Genomic DNA, 14,338 nt, shown 5'->3' with positions numbered 1-14,338 from the left:
GGTAAACAAGCTTTTATGGAACAATGTTAGGTTTTTACAGCGCGTTTTGGTTATGGCTCATTATTTTGATCCCTATGCACGTTTATGACCAAACATGGATAGTAGATGTCCCTTGAGGAGTTGAAGTCACCACCGGGTCAAAGGGCATAGACACGGGTCAAAGAAACTTAAGGGCCCAATGCTAAGTTTTTATGGCGCGTTTCTATTATGGCCCATAACTTTTGATTCATATGTCCGTTTGAGACCAAACATGGGTGGTAAATGTCTCTTGGTGAGTTGAAGGTCACCACAAGGTCAAAGGTCATAGGAGGGGTCAAACATTCCGGTAGTTAGAAAACCATTCTACGCGAATGGGCGAGACACATTTTGACACTTTCCTTGTTCTGTTATACAACGCCTAGAAAGAATGTAGCTATCCGATTGGTCAATTGTTTATCACGTGATGTGCAAACGCTCTATTGCACGCTTTCATTTTCAATGTCTCAGCCATTCCAAAATCAATTTTCATCAAATAAGCTTTGAATTTCTCTTAGAACGGTATAGCTCTGTACTATCTAATGAGTGGCTTCTTGGTATCTCGCAAAAAGTCAAAAGCCCATTCCTCATCTCCACCAATACTGCACCATCCCTTTAAACGTAAACCTTTCAAAATACAGTCCATTAATATAGTCTGCTTTCTTTATCACTTACCACCTTTTTCAATTCCACATTTACTGAAGAAGTAACTAATATCAAAACCTTTACTATGGGGGGTTTCATTACTATAAACACATCGTACATCTCCATTCAGGTTTCAATAATTGATATCTGAATTATATAGATAAATTATTCCTCTTCCACATCTAGAAGTGTATAATGTTTCCAGTAAATTGCAACATCTGCCCTTTTTCCGTACACCAAGCAAATTCCTATGACTTTTATCCTTCTCCCGTCGCCCGTTATCACCATTGAAGAAATATATGACGTATTACACTCGTTGATAAAACAGAAAGTGGGATGATAACAATACGTTCATAGTTAAATGATATTCCACACGCCTTTTTCTCAGCCAATAAGATTTTAAACAATATAATGTATTGCAATTTAAAATAAAGTAAAGAGTGTGTCAAGGTTTTTTTTTCTGAGAAATAAAACCGGCCTCTAAGACAATGTCGTATGATTATCTTACCATTCATCTAAGCGTTAGAGAAAACCTGCTAATACACAATATCCCCATTCTTTCCTTAACCCCAATCTTCAGAATCATGTTAAAGACGAATTTCTCTTTCATTAAGTACAGAAATATTAAAAGTATAGTTTGACCCGTTTCACATATTCCTTACAAAAACAGGGCTTGCGATTTTTTGTTGTATTTTATGTTCGGTCACATTATCCTCAAATGAAATATCATACATGTATAATATCCAAATATTAGACAATATGTTTATATAATGTATGAAAAGCAACCTGTGTACATGCTTTCATATTTTGTTCAGCGACCAGATGAGTATTTATGTATTTCTTTCCTTATTGGAAGGGGAAAGTCGAAATGATAACCTTTAAAAGATATTAATTTTTGTGGTGTTTTTTTTTTCGATGATAATGTCAGGCGCTTCGTATGCCCTGGAAGTGTGAGATGGAGCTTGCCAATGCGTTACTGGCTACAGGAAGGTTATTACAAAAATGGTAATGAAATTAATTCTTTATTTCTGTAGCAGACTCTACACTGCAAAAAGTCCGGTGTTAAATAGTGAACACCGAGCTGGTGTTAAATTTTCGGTGCTCATATACGGTGTTAAATTAACACCTCCGGGTGTCATTTCCAAATTTTAAACTGTTTTTTGAAGAGTTTCTTAGTAACTGCACTTCTTGTTGATTTTTAATTTAAACAAGACGATCAAGAATTTTACATTAAAATACTAGATTTTTGAAAAAATGTGAAAATAAATTTACACCAAAGTAACACCAGCTGGTGTGGTCTCTTATTGAAGCTGGACGGGTGTTAAACCATTGATATTGACACCAACAAATATCAAATCAACACCGTGTGGTGTCATTTTTGAATTAACACCAGTACAGTGTTGAAATAACACCAGGTACAGTGTCAAATTAACACCACGAAGTGTCAGGTGACCACTTTTCAACACCATCACAGTGCATTTTTAACACCTGTGGGTGTGGTCCTCTATTGAAGTTTGATCGGTGTTAGATTTAACACCCGTGGTGTCAAATCTAACACCGATGTTTTACAGTGTACGCCCTTTCTATGCACTTTCTAATGCTGAAATTTCAGTCCATGGGGAGTCAATGGAATAGAAGATAATTATATGGCATTAATCGACGCACGAGTGAATGCATTCATCTACCAGTTTTCTTTAAAGAGACATATTGCCAAAAAATTATTTATGATCTCATCAGCAGAGAGCTTCGTTTACATCTCCTATCAAGCTTGTAATAACACGCTCCCTTAAAAAAGAAAACAACTCGTATAGCTTCGTGTAAAATGCAAAATTGCTATACCCTTGGCCATGGGTAGAATAGCTCCCGAAATTCTCCGAGAGCTTTCACTGCCCCTAAACGACATACTTTTTGCAAGTTGACAGAAAAGGGACGGGTTGGTAATCCACCTGTTTGTGTACCCTCTTTCCAACTGAATTTAATGAAACTTATCTTCGCTTTTATTTTTGCACTACATCCAACAAAATTGTTCACTATACAACTATATTGCTCATATTAATGTCAGTGTTATCTGATATGTATTTTTTTTTAAATATTAGGGATCAAAATTGGGACAGGTTTTTGTAACACCTAGAACATAGGAAATTGCACCTCTATTTTGAATAAATCAAAGCACGAGTCTTTTGATTTCAAAGATGGGCCCAACGTGTTGGAACAAGTGGAGTTTAAGGTATCGTGTAGTTGACGGCAAATAGGCAAATCTTGTAATTTATTCAACTGAAAAACCCCCCAATTATTTAATAGAAATTGCTCTCCCCGGCTCATGAATAACAATCAGTATATATCACGAATCTCACTCGCAAGCACGTATATCAATCTCTCAGCGCTATTCGCTCGAGACTGTCAGTAACGCTTGAGACTGTTAACGACAGTGCAAAGGCCTTCGGAAAACGCTACGAACACACCATGCAATAGATCATCATGATTTACCTGATCAATGAACGTAAATGAGACAGAATGGTAAACGCTTCGTCATCGGTCTGTTCCTTGAGCCACTGACGTTTCTTCCACGTCATGACGCGTCAATAACACTTTATCAACATGCTATGGATTCAGTAGATACGGCATCAAACGCCATCAGAAAAGTGGATTTTGAATTTGGACAAGAACATATCAATTTAAAGCAGAAAGATTAGGGAATTGAGTCATGCAATTTTCAAATAAACGACCTCGCCCGACTTTAGGATCATTTTGTTGTAGCGGGTCACATATTTAGAATGGGATTAACATCTCCTTCGTTTACGGAACTCTAGAAAGTTGCGCATTTGAAATCTCTCTATTCTCCATTTCAAACTCCATGCAGATGAAAAGGATTGAAGGAGTCAAGCTCTTTTTCACTGTCACTACATCCCTAGAGGAGCTTTCAAACGATTCCTCGAAAGAAATAGAAAGAAACAACCGTTCACAAAAGGAGCATTCATGTAGGCCTACTTCCCTCTCCCTGTTTCTGTCAGCATATCTATGACGGAATAGATCACTTCGTAGGAAAAACCAACCTCAAACGTTATCTTTTTGTTAGGCAGAATTTATATCATTGATTTCGCGACACCAATATAGATTGATAGACTGCTGTGTTAACCTAGAGCTGCTGATTATATCATCAACCACTCGCGGACGCTAAAATACCTTACAGGGACAAAGACGTCGATTGAATACTGTCGTGTCATCACAAAACGTCGGGGACTCCGGTAACCGCATATTCAAGTTAAACCATCTGAAGGGACGGATTCATCTACTCGTCAAAAGTAACAGGTAACCACATGATACTATCACCTAGACATAAATCAAAAATATGTAATCATTACATGTTTGTGTAGTTATGTTTCAAGTTCAAGTTTGTGAAACATTTATTTACCATCTTTTTCATGTAGGAGATAACATGCATGAAATTATTGTACAAGGAAGGCAGAACCTCAAAAAAGCAGAGCTTGTGGTGAGCTGCCTTACAAAATACATTACATCACAAATACAAACACAAAAAACAACAAAATGTAATTATGTTAATGTCCATGATTGAAATAATTGCTGTCATTCTACCATGCCTGTGTGTTTTACTTCATTCAAAGTAGTGAATTGTAGTTCATCTGCTTAGTATACTGTCGTGAACAGCCTATGAATGAAAATATGTTGTAATTTATGAACCAATAGATATTATTAACTTAGATCTGAATCCAAATCTCGCAGCAGAATTTGCTAAAAAGAGGAATCAAACGGATGGATAAATTGTTTTGATGTTGGATGGTTAAAAAGTTGGACGCCAGAAGTTGGAGACTATTCCATTTCTCCTTTCCTTTTGTACGAGCGATGTGGATATTTCCTCTATAATAATCAACAAGAGGTTGATAACATTTTATTGTATTTGTTTTAAGACTACACGATTTTACATTAACATCAATTGGTTTTACTCAAACGAAAGACTGAGAAAAGTCGGTCTTTATAATTGAAAAAAAAATGTATTGAAATAAATCTTCAAATTACATAATTTACAGAATTAAAAGAATAGTATGTAAGAAAGACTTCACATTGTTGATAACATGATAGCATATATATTTATATGATACGTGGGTCACCCAATATTTAATATATTTTGCCTTTTAGATTGCTGTATGTTAACCCGTCTTTCTGGAGGTATTTGTAATGGCGACATTAACAAATCCGTCGATTGTGAAATTGCCTGACCAAACGTTGTCGTGTAAATCGTAGAAAATTCTTGTCTATGACAGATGAATATTACCATGTAACAATAATGTAGTTATAGTTATGTCTTTAAAAAAAGATAAAGACATTATTTTCCTTTTACTTCATCAGACATATGTCAGACGTAGATTCCATCATGACGACTGGACGTAGGAAGGAAAGATTAATTCTCAGAGTTCATAGCGAGATTGTGTGTTTTTCCTGAGTATAACAATTTTGCAGCATCCTCGAGTAGTAACTTCTGCAACTGTATTATGCCCCAGTCACATAATGCTCTGCGTCCGGCGCTACGTCCAAAAAAGTCGATTTTTTCTGCGGACTCCCGCGGATCCTTTGCTGTCACTAGAAAATTTATTCAAAACATACCGGGAAAATGCGGGCGATACGGACAAATACGAACAGATGCGAATACTTGCGTCCACTTGCGGATATTCTTACGAATTGGCACATAATAGTTCTGAACACTTGCGGAGAGTTGCGGATATTTTCGGATGGTTACGGATAGTTACAGATTGTCATAAATAATTAGGGACAGTATTGTTTTCTGTGACGATTCCTGCTAAGTCAGTGTATTATATTATGACTGCAAGGTTATCACATATTGGACTGTCTTACATTGTACACTGGCATGACTGGGGAAAACTGAAATTGAATTACGTACAAGATGTGAAAAAATTCGTTATCCTTTAATTTGCTTTACAGTGATAAAAGATATATGAAATTTTGAACTTGAGGTTTAAATTTTATTTGTGCAACTCAAATATGAATAAACTTCATAAATGTAAAGAATACATAACATAATTATACCACAAATATAATACAATATAGATCGATAAGTTAAACATTAGAGTATGAAAGTTATTACTCACAGTCATGGAATAGACAAACTGTGGTTACGTTGTCGTTGTGCAGCGATATTCATGACTTATTGGGTTATGTTAAGGAGATTTTTATAATAAAACAATGCTTATTAAATTTCCAGAGAAAAAAAGACATCAAGACTTTCAAACAGCCCTCCCAAACCCAAGTACAATATCATATACAAAAAATGTAATGCACATTCCATGGAGCGTAAAGTGTTTAAGAATATAGAGAAATACTAAATTCGTTCTCAGTTTTCAAGTTGATTTATTTCACTTCCAACAAACAAAATAATTAGAAATACAATGAAACACTCGCATACACAGATGTCAGGAAATCAGTACCACAATGCGATGAACAGAATAATATTGTAAAAGAGATACAGGTAAATTATCAACAGAGATACAAATAACTGTTACGTCACTGTTGTGAATGCATAAACAATATTGCTGGAAATGGAGGGGACTGCTAAAAAGCAGGGCTTGTAGAATGCAGTCCCCTCATACAGAAAAAAAAATGATTGCAAGAAACAAAGGCAACAACAACAACAACAATTTCCCTAAACTGTAGTAAAAAAAAGACAGAGTAATACACACATACATGCACACATACCAACGCACATTAACAAACACAAAGCGGCTCTCTTTAAGGAAAGATTGATGAGAGGATAGAAAGATAGTAAGGAAGGTAGAAAGTCCGAGGTGGAAAGGGGGGAGGGGGTGGGGGGAGAGGAGAGGGAAATGGTGGGTCATAACCAGGGCACTGGAGGCACAGAAGCACAGGCTCGCTGATAAACAAAGAGTAGAGAGGTTACCGACGCAACAACGGTTTTGAAAATCAAAAGTAAAAAGAAAAGACGAATGAATTATTTTGCTGCTTACAAAGTTTTTTAATAATTCTTTAATTTTAAAGAAAATGTATTGAAACTTAAAGCTTCTTTTATATCATTGTCAAGAGAATTCCAGAATTTTGGTCCAGAAAAGGAGAATAAAGATTTTGCAAAAACCGTCCTAGTCAAAGGCAAATGATATTCATGGGATTGACGGGTTGGACATGCATGGACAGTTTCATTCTTTAAGGACATGGAATCAAACACAAGGGGGAGAGAATGGTTAGTGAGTTTATACATGAATTGTCCTAATTGCAAACGATAAAGGTCAAAAATTTTCAAAATATTTCTTTCGTGAAATAAATTATTGGTATGATACGAAGAACTTTTTTCTGTAATAATACTATTCTGTCTGTATAAGTAGAAAAAGTGTTTCCCCATGGGAGTATATCATAGTTTAAGTAAGGTAGTATCAAAGTAGAATATAACATAACAAATACATTTTGGGGAAGATAAAATTTAACTTTGTTTATAATACCTATATTCCTTGAAATAACACGACATACAGAATCAATATGCAAACCCCAGGTAAGTTAAATTCGATGGAAGAGACTTCTTTATATGACCGTGTCTTCCAGGAAAACATTTCTCGGTAAATTTTCCGGCGAATTACTGAACAGCATGCATTTTTCTTGCAGTTTTTTTACATATTTATTGACAGTTTATTCGCTCTTATCCAATGGAGTAACTTCGTTAATTCGCCGTTGAAAGTATTGATAATCGATCAGAATCAGATAAAACACATTATTATCATCCGCAAATAATGAGAAAGAGAGGATGTTTGAAGAATTTGACATATTATCATTGACATAGAGAATTTTGACATATCATTGACATAGAGAATTTTGACATATCATTGACATAGAGAATTTTGACATATCATTGACATAGAGAATTTTGACATATCATTGACATAGAGAATTTTATAAAGTTATCGCTGTCACACACCTTTCCTGGCGGAAGGAGTTTACAACTTACAGCTTAGCCTACTTACATCTTACTGAAAAATAAATGTCTTTCGAAATGCCGTAGCCCATTCGTCATATTGAGCTAGTGCATGGATAATCGCTAATGCCAAATCGCCTGCGCCGACAGACCTTAAATAAATCAAGGATTTCATGCACCTCTCGTACTCATTGATTGGGGGCAACTTGTCTCAGTCACTCTTCGCAGGAAATGCAAATGGCACACACATGTAAACGTTAAATTGCAGTGTCGAGATGCTGTAGATAAATACTGGATAAAGCATTGAATGTCCAGCCTTGAAGGTTCGCGCTGAATACAATTCATTCGGTGAGATTTCAAGTACGGTGTTGGTGATAGCGCTATGGCCAGAGCTAGCGTTATCTCGCAAGCAACTGTCTTCAATCACCGGCGGTCACAACGCAAGCGAAGCGATACCGATCACAATTATCGATCTTCACACTTCCACCGTGAAGTCAGTGGGATCACGTTTTGATTGCAAGACAACAAGTAATAGCGCTTGGTTCAAGTCAATTGCTTTCCAGCGCGATTTTATCAGATTTGCACTCGAATTACTGAAAAGGCGTTCAAATTCAAGCCATTTTCGCCAACACTTTACTCTCGTGGTTTATTTCAATTTGTTGATCGTCCAAATTTATTCATGACAATATCATCCCCCTTAGAATCTATATTATTCCAATTAGATAGAATTTAATGTTAATATGCTATCATTTGTGACCCTGCGTCACAAAACAAACATAAAGTCGCCAGACATGGATTTTTACTTGAGAGTAGATTCTGAAAGAGCAGACTCTAAGCTTTAAAATGATGTATAACTCAAATCAAATGGACTCTCCTAACCTATTTAAATGTTGGAAAGAAAGCACACACTCTGGAAAATGTGAACTGAGAAAACAGGCTTTGAAGTACAGAGTATATTCAAGCGCTTAATCTTTACCAAGCTATGCTATAGCTGTGGGATGAATTGAACAAAAAAGAGGATGCTGACCACTGGAGCAACAACAATGAAGGAATTATCAAATTAATTTGAAATTAAATATGCTTCATTGGCACATTCTGTACATGATCAATACCAACTTTCAATGCAGTAGCATTATTCTCTCTAAAGTTATTGGAGTTGAAAGTTATTGGAGTTGAAAGTATGTATGGACAGGGTTCTTGAGAAATTTTAAGAGGGTTCTATGAGAAACAACTAATCACACTATTCCACCAAAAAGTGTTCGAGAAAAACTGCTGAAAAATGCAAGTTCCTGTTTGTTTTATGATCCCAAACTTTAATATAATATAGAAAAAAGACTTGATCTTTCAGAAAATATGAAAAACTCAAGATTGGTTAGGTTGACCCATTTCACCTATTTTCAGTACTCGTACAAAATCACGGAGTGCGACTTTTTGTACGTTTTGTGGTGCATGGTCACATTTAGTCATGGCTGCTTAGTTTTGGACCTATTATTAGGGACGACGAATTAAAGAAGCACAAATATTATCCCTTCTCGAAGATGAGAAGAGCCTAATCTATAGATATTTATCATAGACTTATGCACGTACAGCGCGCATAAAATGTCATAGACGCGAATGGCGGGCTCGCATATAGCTACACTAACACAGACATGAACTCAAAATGACAGATGTAGATCATGGGGTAGTGTTGGCCAATGGGTAGAAAAAACACGTAAATCGACAACACACAAACGACAGAGCTCGGTTCAGCAGGCGATATTCATCACCATACGGCACATCCGGGCCAAACACACTGATCTCTATGTATGGTATTTCTGTAGAGATCCGTAGCCGAACACCAGTCACCGGAAATGGGTCTTAATGCTCAACACCGGCAAATTCTAGCTTCACTTTTATCGCCCGTACATGCTAGTATTGACATAGCACTAACACAAGCACTAGGAAATTTAAATCTTCCAATGTTTGAGAGGCACAATTCTTGTCAAATGTAATCATTCTTATCAATAGTGTATACTTAGGGAAATTTGTGTGAGTTATTATTGTTCAGTGAACTGGGTGCTGTGCTCTCCCAATGGTACTCATAAAGTTGAATGTCGAGTACAAACTTTTAGAAGTAAATCCACGATATTTAGATAAATTATGGTAAATATATATCACATTTCTCAGTATTGAATTCGCTCTAACTCTTCTTCGACGTATTTAGCAATAGACCGAGACAAAGGCCTTTGAGGCGGCAAAGCTACCGAGCTGCACGTGTACATATCAGCGAAACGGTTTTTCGTTTCCAGTTTCGCCTTATTAATTAGGAAAATAGCCTCTACATGAGCATTGGCCCGGAGCCAACAGTAATAGATAGTGCGCCTCTATCATCTAATTGTTTTGTACTTCATCTGGCTGATGCGACCAAGGTTGCCAGGTAGCTGCTACAAATTTGTACTCAGCCAATCTCACGCGGCCAAACTCCGTGTATTTCAACATCATTTTATGCTATTAATTACGTTTTTACTCAAGGCCAAATTTTGTCTGTTTACCAATAGAGAATCGCCCACGTGAGCGAAACATCAACAGCTGTTGTGAGTACACTACCACTAGGATTTGTTATCACTGACACATTTGAAGTTATGTTAGGCCGCCATCATGCCCATTCCAAGTAGGGTATCGTATGTTTTAAAGGGACATTCCAGACGATTTTCATAATTTCACATCATGTAGAGTCATAAACCAACAGCTCAATGTATAGATTTATGGAATTTATTGTGGCTCTTAATCAGAGAAAAAAATACTTTCAAAAATCTTAAACAAATTACACCGAAGAAGGATGATGACATAGGAGGATCACTTATTTCAGAACTATAGCAGTGTAATTCCGTTACAATATCGCTTGCATGCGAGTTCACCTGTGTATAAGCTATGCAAACCTTCTTCTTTTGTTCTGCTTCCTTGAGCCCCAACTCATGCATTCTTACGGTGACCTAGACAGAAAGATCCGTCTGTCCTCCGGACTCTTTTATATTTTGCCATTAACGCCGTCCTCCGTAGACAGACGGAAGGTTGTAGTACCCATTGCTGTGTGGATGTTCTTAACCACTGTCTCTATGGAAAATTGGGTGAGGTACCTCACCCTTCTCGATTGCGTCTAATTCACGGCCCTAGGTCGGCAAATTTAAACTTGAATAGTTAAATCAACTATTCAAGAACAGACTACACTCACCAGATTAATGAATAATCCAATATTTCGGTCGAATTTTCAACGCAAAACACACATCAACCAGCCCGTCGCGTCGTCACGTTCAAACTGCAGAAACATACAGTATGAATCTATTAGGCACCACAGAAAAACCTGATAGAGAGATATCTTCGTCGCGACGATGTCGCATTGTGCATGTTTGATGATTTGCATATGAACAGGCGTCACGTGCATATGAATAAGCAACCGTGCATATGAATACACGTACTTTCTATTCATACCTTTGTTTATTCGTCCCGACGATAAGCGACGATAGAGAAAGGATTCCCTTTCACTAATCGTCGCTCTTCGTCCCGACTTACTAGCTATTTTCAAAGTTCGGCTTCTATTGTGCCTTGCGTTTCTTTTGTTAAAAACGTCGCATATCGTTCCCGACGAATCATTGTTCAACCGTCGGGAGACGTTCTGACTATATGGCTTCGTTTCAATGCCGTTCGTGTTCAAGTTTATGTTTTGTTCAGCTTTACTTGTCACAGCATAAAGCCTGTTATCCGTGTGATCTAAAACGTCGCATATCGTCCCGACGAATTACCATTACTGTACCACCGAAATTCCGTCTCTGTTCCATCGTCGAGCAACGTCCAAAACGCGTGGCTACAGCTAATCCGCTGGGTGATATGATTCGCAATGCCGAGTACGATAATGAATGGGAAGTTTTGTGTTTTCACGAGAAAAAAAAAAGTATTCTCGCTGCTATAGATAATTGTGAATAACAGGCTGACTTTCCGTCTTTTGTGTAAATGGTAGTTACGGCGATGTGAAAGGAGACTTGACCGCAGTCGATAGACATTGAATTTGTATTATCTTGTCTTTACGCGTAGGAAACACGGCGGAGAGATTTTGTCCGGTTTACAAACGAAAACTTGACCATCGTTGCAAAACTTATTTGATGGTCGCCGTTCGTTGTCAAACTCCGACAACTTCTGTCATATTTTTTTTTTGCTGTAGAATACATTGATTTTTTTGTGTTATTTGACACAACATTGAATCAAATATTTGTATCTTAACAACGTGTTTACCTATTTATTCTGTTGCGGCATTTACTTCAACTGGTCGTCGGCCTTCGCGTGGTTGTAATCATTGTTAACATTTATGTCGTCTTGTAAAATTTTAGAGCGGGCGGAGAGATTCTGTCCAGCGTTCAAACGGGAATTCGACTGCAGAACTTGTTTCAGCTGTCAATCCCTGCTGACTGTTCTCATTGTTTGTTATGCTAAAAAAGGGATATTGATTTCATGTTGTCAACATACCAAAAATGTCAGCTGCATTCGCCTTTTAACCTTACTGTGCAGGCGGATTTTTTTTCACCCACTTTGCGCAACCACAAACTAGCGCAAAAAGAAAATTATGCGAATGTTTTCACTTGCCATTACGTTTCAGGAGATGATGTCTTGGTTTCGGTAAAATACGAAACTCTCTTTCACGGCCAAGTGCGAAGAATTGGTCACTAAGATGGTTGATGGTAGCTACGACGACTTGTAAGGAAACTTGACTGTTATCGAATTAATTGTTAAGCTGGAGTGGAGGGATTTTGTCCGACTTCCAAACGGGAACTAGACTAACATTCTTATACTTATTTCAGCTGGTTGTCTTTCTTTGTTAAACTCCGTTGACTTCTGTCATTTTTGTAGCTGCATAGAATACATTGATTTCTGTGTTCTTTGACACATCATTGAATCAAATCTGTGTATTTTAATACCAGGTTTACCTTTTTACTTTGTTGCGGCATTTACTTCAACTGGTCGTCGGCCTTCGTCATGGTTGCAATATAATTGTTAAAATTTATGTCGTCCTGTAAAATTTTAGAGCGGGAGGAGAGATTCCGTCCAGTTTTCGAACGGGAATTCGACTGAAGAACTTGTTTCAGCTGTCCATCCCGCTTTTGTCTATGGTATGTTGTCAACATACCATAGAATGTCATCTGCGTTCGCCTTTTAACTTTACTGTAAAGGCGGATTTTTTTTTTTTTGGCCCACTTTCCGCAACCAGAAACTAGCACCAAAGGAAAATTATGCAAATGTTTTCACTTGCCATTATGTTTCGGGAGATGATGTCTTCGGGAACACACACACACACATACAAAATAAACTACACACACACACACACAGACACACACACACACACACACACACACACACACACGGAACTCTTTTTTTCACGGCCGAGTGCGAAGAATTGGTCGCTATAAGCCCCTTTTACACTTTCACGGATTGCATCACTGATGACCAGGGATCGTCGGTCTGGGATCATCCGTACTATTTCCGGCATGACCGTGTTGACTTCGTGAAGTCATCCGACATTATCCTTGATCATCCGGCATGTCCGCCGAAAAAAAAATGAGCTTGCTTAATTTTTCATCCCGGACATCACGGATGGAAATCAATACAAACTCTTCCTTGTCGGCACCGTCTACTCCGTGTTGCATCCGTATTCCTTCCTTGTAGGCACCGGCTACTCCGTGTTGCCTCCGTGAAGACATCGGAACGTCCGTATTAGCATCGGCTCCATCCGGGATGAGAAATTCGTGTATATTTTGCCAATACAAGCTCAGAAAGTCAATGAAATTTGCTCACATCTTCACCCATCAGTACAGCCAATCGACTCCTCTAGTAGATTTATATCGCATGAGAATCTTCAAGTGACCCACACACATCTTCTTGCTGTTTTTTTTGTTTTTGTTTTTTTTGTTTTTTTTTTTGGGGGGGGGGTTGATTTGTCTTAGTTTGTTTTGCTTTGTTTATGTTGTTATGTTCCCGCAAAATGAGATATTGCAACAAAGAGATATGCCTTTATGATGTCGACAAGCAGATGCGTATGTAATCTGCTGTAGATTTTCTGGTGTGCTTGTTACATATTACTTAGCTCTGGAAGCATGTCGCCCAAGAATGATAAAGTATCAAAAGAAAAAGCAAATGTAATGTGTCAACTTTTTGGGGATATCCGCGTGAACACCGCGAAGGGACCAAGTTGCATCCGTGCTCTTCCTTGATATCCGTGTTAGCTCCGTATCGTTTCCGCTGTGGTCCGCGTTCATTCCTTGTCTGTCCGTGTAGGCACCGTACTTGTCCTTGTAGCTTCCGTACTTGTTCGTGTAGACAACCAGTTGGGACTGTATTCACACCGGCATTGAAAGGAAAATCGATATTTTGCATGCCGGAACACCACGGATGACGATCCGTGGTCATCCGTGAAGCAATCCGTGAAAGTGTAAAAAGGGGCTTGTGATGATATTAAAAGATGGTAGCTACGAGTTGTAAGGAAACTTGACTGTTAGTGATATAATATTGTTTGGCATCAGGTGGTGAGATTTTGTCCGACTTCCAAACGGGAACTAGATTAACATTCTAATACTTATTTCAGCTGGTCGTCGTTCTTTGTCAAACTCCGTTAACTTCTGTCATTTTTGTTGCTGTAGAATACATTGATATTTGTCACGTTTGTGTTCTTTGACACACCATTGAATCAAATCTTTGTATTTTAAC

This window comes from Diadema antillarum, unplaced genomic scaffold (assembly GCF_040938485.1).
Source record: "Diadema antillarum isolate AM-2024a unplaced genomic scaffold, OU_Dant_1.0 seq00000826_RagTag, whole genome shotgun sequence".
NCBI lineage: Eukaryota > Metazoa > Echinodermata > Echinoidea > Diadematoida > Diadematidae > Diadema > Diadema antillarum.
This window is presented reverse-complemented; position numbering follows the sequence as displayed.